The sequence below is a fragment of the Urocampus carinirostris genome, unplaced genomic scaffold (assembly GCF_059441175.1).
Source record: "Urocampus carinirostris isolate Australia breed hairy pipefish unplaced genomic scaffold, RoL_Ucar_1.0 HiC_scaffold_25, whole genome shotgun sequence".
NCBI lineage: Eukaryota > Metazoa > Chordata > Actinopteri > Syngnathiformes > Syngnathidae > Urocampus > Urocampus carinirostris.
This window is the reverse complement of record NW_028283132.1, coordinates 47501-53890: the sequence shown is the minus strand read 5'-3', so window position 1 is coordinate 53890 and position 6390 is coordinate 47501.

Here is a 6390-nt window from a genome sequence, read left to right as displayed (position 1 = left end):
GCGTCTGCCGCCGGGGGGGCGCTGCGGGTGTCGTGAAACGATGTTTCGCGCGGAGCCCTAGCACGCGTGGCGTCGGGCTCCGCGACGGTCGGACGTCTGGGTGTGGCTCGAGACGGAAGCTCGACCTCGGTTCGTCTTGGTTCTGCCGCCAAAAGGTTCACGCCGAGGCATGGTTTCGCAAGAGGGCCCCGCGAGTGCCAGCCGTGGATCCCGCCTCACTCGTAACTCGTATCGGATTCGTCCGGCCTCACTTTCGTTCGCACATCGGACAGTTATACGTGTGCTTTAGTAGCTTCCGTTCCCTCTTAGTGAGGCCGTCCGTACGTACCGCCCCAGCTCTTTCTGAGGCGGGTATCCACTCGGCTCGGGGGGGCCCAACGTTTGCCTAGTATCCTCGGCGCTGGAGCTTGACCCGCAAAGCCGGAGGAGCCGCACGCCCGAACACCGGCTTGCGCCGGCCGACGTGGGCCCTCCGAGGCGGGTCTCGTGTGCCAATCGCTCAGTTGGGGAACCGGCAGGCCCGTGGGCCGACGCCGGCTCACCCGGGGGTGAAGGGTGCTTCGATGGAGGCCCCCTGTCAGCCTCCGCGGAAGTCCGGCTTCAATACTTTAAAGTTTGAAAAACTTAGACATTTTTCGAGAACCGGAGCTTAGAGGGGTACATGCAAAAGCCAGGGCCGCGGGAAGCGCCCTAAATACTTCAATACTTTAAAATTTGAAAAACTTAGAAATTTTTCGAGAACCGGCATCTTCCCTCGGTAATTGCGAGATGCGAGGCCGCCCCTAGCCTCTGCTCTGTCGGACTCAATGGTCACGGGTGGCCGCTGATTAGCCCTGGTGCTCACCTCTCAAAATTGCGAGTCCCTAATATAATTCTGGCTGTCGGCTGGAGAAGGGGGTATAAAATCGGCACTTGAGGGAACGCCGGGCCCTCAAGTTCGGGGCCCTCTAGCGGATTTTTGAGGTACTGCACTCCCATTGGAAATGCATTGGCCATACATGGGCGCTCCGTCCACTACAATGTAATTCCCTCACAATATCTGCCCCCGCGTGGCCGCGCGATGCTACTGCTGCCCCGTTGGGAATGAATGGGCCTTTCGGAGGCCATAAATACAGCGCCGCTGCATGGATTTTGGCGGTACTGCGGCTGTCGTTGAAAATACATGGACCCGTCTGAATGAATGGGCCTTTCGGATTCCATAAACCCAGCGCCGCTGCATGGATTTTGGCGGTACTGCGGCTGTCGCTGAAAATACATGGACCCGTCTGAATGAATGGGCCTTTCGGAGGCCATAAACTCAGCGCCGCTGCATGGATTTTGGCGGTACTGCGGCTGTCGCTGAAAATACATGGACCCGTCTGAATGAATGGACAAAATATAAATCAGACACTACAGAACACAAGCATAATCCAAGATTACAAAATCATCTCAGCCTTTAAAAGAAACAAAAACCTGAAAGACTACTTAGTAAAAAGTAAATTACCAGAAATCAACATAACACAAACGCAGGGCCCCACATTCTACAAACAAGCCACCACAGTTAGGAACACCGTCACCAACACAAACTACCTAATTAAACAAACAATCACACCTGCTACGGAAAACTGAAAATACATGGACCCGTCTGAATGTATGGGCCTTTCGGAGGCCATAAACTCAGCCAGCGCCGGGCCAGTGTTTGGGGTATTGTGCCCGCCACTAGTGGCTGAATACATAATAATAATAATAATAATAATAATTCCCTTGTATTGTCATTCTGTGTAACAATGTACACAGAACGAAATGTCGATTGCACTGGGCTAGTGTTGAGGGAACGTCGGGCCCTCAAGTTCGGTGGCTTGGAGCGGATTTTTGAGGTACTGCACTCCCATTGGAAATGCATGGGCGCTCCGTCCACTACAATGTAATTCCCTCACAATATCTGCCCCCGCGTGGCCGCGCGATGCTACTGCTGCCCCGTTGGGAATGAATGGGCCTTTCGGAGGCCATAAATACAGCGCCGCTGCATGGATTTTGGCGGTACTGCGGCTGTCGTTGAAAATACATGGACCCGTCTGAATGAATGGGCCTTTCGGATTCCATAAACCCAGCGCCGCTGCATGGATTTTGGCGGTACTGCGGCTGTCGCTGAAAATACATGGACCCGTCTGAATGAATGGGCCTTTCGGAGGCCATAAACTCAGCGCCGCTGCATGGATTTTGGCGGTACTGCGGCTGTCGCTGAAAATACATGGACCCGTCTGAATGAATGGACAAAATATAAATCAGACACTACAGAACACAAGCATAATCCAAGATTACAAAATCATCTCAGCCTTTAAAAGAAACAAAAACCTGAAAGACTACTTAGTAAAAAGTAAATTACCAGAAATCAACATAACACAAACGCAGGGCCCCACATTCTACAAACAAGCCACCACAGTTAGGAACACCGTCACCAACACAAACTACCTAATTAAACAAACAATCACACCTGCTACGGAAAACTGAAAATACATGGACCCGTCTGAATGTATGGGCCTTTCGGAGGCCATAAACTCAGCCAGCGCCGGGCCAGTGTTTGGGGTATTGTGCCCGCCACTAGTGGCTGAATACATAATAATAATAATAATAATAATAATTCCCTTGTATTGTCATTCTGTGTAACAATGTACACAGAACGAAATGTCGATTGCACTGGGCTAGTGTTGAGGGAACGTCGGGCCCTCAAGTTCGGTGGCTTGGAGCGGATTTTTGAGGTACTGCACTCCCATTGGAAATGCAAGGGCGCTCCGTCCACTACAATGTAATTCCCTCACAATATCTGCCCCCGCGTGGCCGCGCGATGCTACTGCTGCCCCGTTGGGAATGAATGGGCCTTTCGGAGGCCATAAATACAGCGCCGCTGCATGGATTTTGGCGGTACTGCGGCTGTCGTTGAAAATACATGGACCCGTCTGAATGAATGGGCCTTTCGGAGGCCATAAACTCAGCGCCTCTGCATGGATTTTGGCGGTACTGCGGCTGTCGCTGAAAATACATGGACCCGTCTGAATGAATGGGCCTTTCGGAGGCCATAAATCCAGCGCCGCTGCATGGATTTTGGCGGTACTGCGGCTGTCGCTGAAAATACATGGACCCGTCTGAATGAATGGACAAAATATAAATCAGACACTACAGAACACAAGCATAATCCAAGATTACAAAATCATCTCAGCCTTTAAAAGAAACAAAAACCTGAAAGACTACTTAGTAAAAAGTAAATTACCAGAAATCAACATAACACAAACGCAGGGCCCCACATTCTACAAACAAGCCACCACAGTTAGGAACACCGTCACCAACACAAACTACCTAATTAAACAAACAATCACACCTGCTACGGAAAACTGAAAATACATGGACCCGTCTGAATGTATGGGCCTTTCAGAGGCCATAAACTCAGCCAGCGCCGGGCCAGTGTTTGGGGTATTGTGCCCGCCACTAGTGGCTGAATACATAATAATAATAATAATAATAATAATTCCCTTGTATTGTCATTCTGTGTAACAATGTACACAGAACGAAATGTCGATTGCACTGGGCTAGTGTTGAGGGAACGTCGGGCCCTCAAGTTCGGTGGCTTGGAGCGGATTTTTGAGGTACTGCACTCCCATTGGAAATGCATGGGCGCTCCGTCCACTACCATGTAATTCCCTCACAATATCTGCCCCTGCGTGGCCGCGGGATGCTACTGCAGCCCCGTTGGTAATGAATGGGCCTTTCGGAGGCCATAAATACAGCGCCGCTGCATGGATTTTGGCGGTACTGCTGCTGTCGCTGAAAATACATGGACCCGTCTGAATGAATGGGCCTTTCGGAGGCCATAAACTCAGCGCCTCTGCATGGATTTTGGCGGTACTGCGGCTGTCGCTGAAAATACATGGACCCGTCTGAATGAATGGGCCTTTCGGAGGCCATAAATCCAGCGCCGCTGCATGGATTTTGGCGGTACTGCTGCTGTCGTTGAAAATACATGGACCCGTCTGAATGTATGGGCCTTTCGGAGGCCATATACTCAGCGCCGGGCCGGTGTTTGGGGAATCGTGCCCGCCACTAGTGGCTGAATCCCGGGCTAGTGTTGGGGGACTTGTGCCCGCCAATAGTGGCTGAATCCCGGGCTAGTGTTGGGGGACTTGTGCCCGCCAATAGTGGCTGAAATCCGCGCCGGTGTTTGGGGAAATGTGCGCGTATTATCGGGCCGGTGTTTGGGGAATTGCGCGCGTATTATCGGGCCGGTGTTTGGGGAATTGTGCGCGTATTATCGGGCCGGTGTTTGGGGATATGCGCGCGTATTATCGGACCGGTGTTTGGGGAATCGTGCCCGCCACTAGTGGCTGAATCCCGGGCTAGTGTTGGGGGACTTGTGCCCGCCAATAGTGGCTGAAATCCGCGCCGGTGTTTGGGGAATTGTGCGCGTATTATCGGGCCGGTGTTTGGGGATATGCGCGCGTATTATCGGACCGGTGTTTGGGGAATTGTGCCCGCCACTAGTGGCTGAGAACTTGGCTAGTGTTTGGGGACTTGTGCCCGCCACTAGTGGCTGAAATCCGGGCCGGTGTTTGGGGAATTGTGCGCGTATTATCGGGCCGGTGTTTGGGGATATGCGCGCGTATTATCGGACCGGTGTTTGGGGAATCGTGCCCGCCACTAGTGGCTGAATCCCGGGCTAGTGTTGGGGGACTTGTGCCCGCCAATAGTGGCTGAAATCCGCGCCGGTGTTTGGGGAATTGTGCGCGTATTATCGGGCCGGTGTTTGGGGATATGCGCGCGTATTATCGGACCGGTGTTTGGGGAATTGTGCCCGCCACTAGTGGCTGAGAACTTGGCTAGTGTTTGGGGACTTGTGCCCGCCACTAGTGGCTGAAATCCGGGCCGGTGTTTGGGGAATTGTGCGCGTATTATCGGGCCGGTGTTTGGGGATATGCGCGCGTATTATCGGACCGGTGTTTGGGGAATCGTGCCCGCCACTAGTGGCTGAATCCCGGGCTAGTGTTGGGGGACTTGTGCCCGCCAATAGTGGCTGAAATCCGCGCCGGTGTTTGGGGAATTGTGCGCGTATTATCGGGCCGGTGTTTGGGGATATGCGCGCGTATTATCGGACCGGTGTTTGGGGAATTGTGCCCGCCACTAGTGGCTGAGAACTTGGCTAGTGTTTGGGGACTTGTGCCCGCCACTAGTGGCTGAAATCCGGGCCGGTGTTTGGGGAATTGTGCGCGTATTATCGGGCCGGTGTTTGGGGATATGCGCGCGTATTATCGGACCGGTGTTTGGGGAATCGTGCCCGCCACTAGTGGCTGAATCCCGGGCTAGTGTTGGGGGACTTGTGCCCGCCAATAGTGGCTGAAATCCGCGCCGGTGTTTGGGGAATTGTGCGCGTATTATCGGGCCGGTGTTTGGGGATATGCGCGCGTATTATCGGACCGGTGTTTGGGGAATTGTGCCCGCCACTAGTGGCTGAGAACTTGGCTAGTGTTGGGGGACTTGTGCCCGCCACTAGTGGCTGAAATCCGGGCCGGTGTTTGGGGATATGCGCGCGTATTATCGGACCGGTGTTTGGGGATATGCGCGCGTATTATCGGACCGGTGTTTGGGGATATGCGCGCGTATTATCGGACCGGTGTTTGGGGAATTGTGCCCGCCACTAGTGGCTGAATCCCGGGCTAGTGTTGGGGGACTAGTGGTCGTAAAACCGGGCCGGTGTTTGGGGACTTATAGGCCGACACTAGTGGCTCAAAACCGGGCTGCCGTTTGGGGACTTGTCGGGCCAACATTGGCTTGCAGCACTTGGAAAATTGCACTAAGTCCGATTGTCGGGTCACCAGGGGCTCGTGGGACTTAGAATTTGTGCCACTCCCCGGCCAGTGTTTGGGGACTGGCTGCCGCCTCCTGTGGGCCGGTCCCCGGCTGGTGTTTGGGGACCGGCTGCCGCCTCCTGTGGGCCGGTCCCCGGCTGGTGTTTGGGGACCGGCTGCCGCCTCCTGTGGGCCGGTCCCCGGCCGGTGTTTGGGGACCGGCTGCCGCCTCTTGTGGGCCGGTCCCCGGCTGGTGTTTGGGGACCGGCTGCCGCCTCTTGTGGGCCGGTCCCCGGCTGGTGTTTGGGGACCGGCTGCCGCCTCCTGTGGGCCGGTCCCCGGCCGGTGTTTGGGGACCGGCTGCCGCCTCTTGTGGGCCGGTCCCCGGCTGGTGTTTGGGGACCGGCTGCCGCCTCTTGTGGGCCGGTCCCCGGCTGGTGTTTCGGGACCGGCTGCCGCCTCCTGTGGGCCGGTCCCCGGCCGGTGTTTGGGGACCGGCTGCCGCCTCTTGTGGGCCGGTCCCCGGCTGGTGTTTGGGGACCGGCTGCCGCCTCTTGTGGGCCGGTCCCCGGCTTGT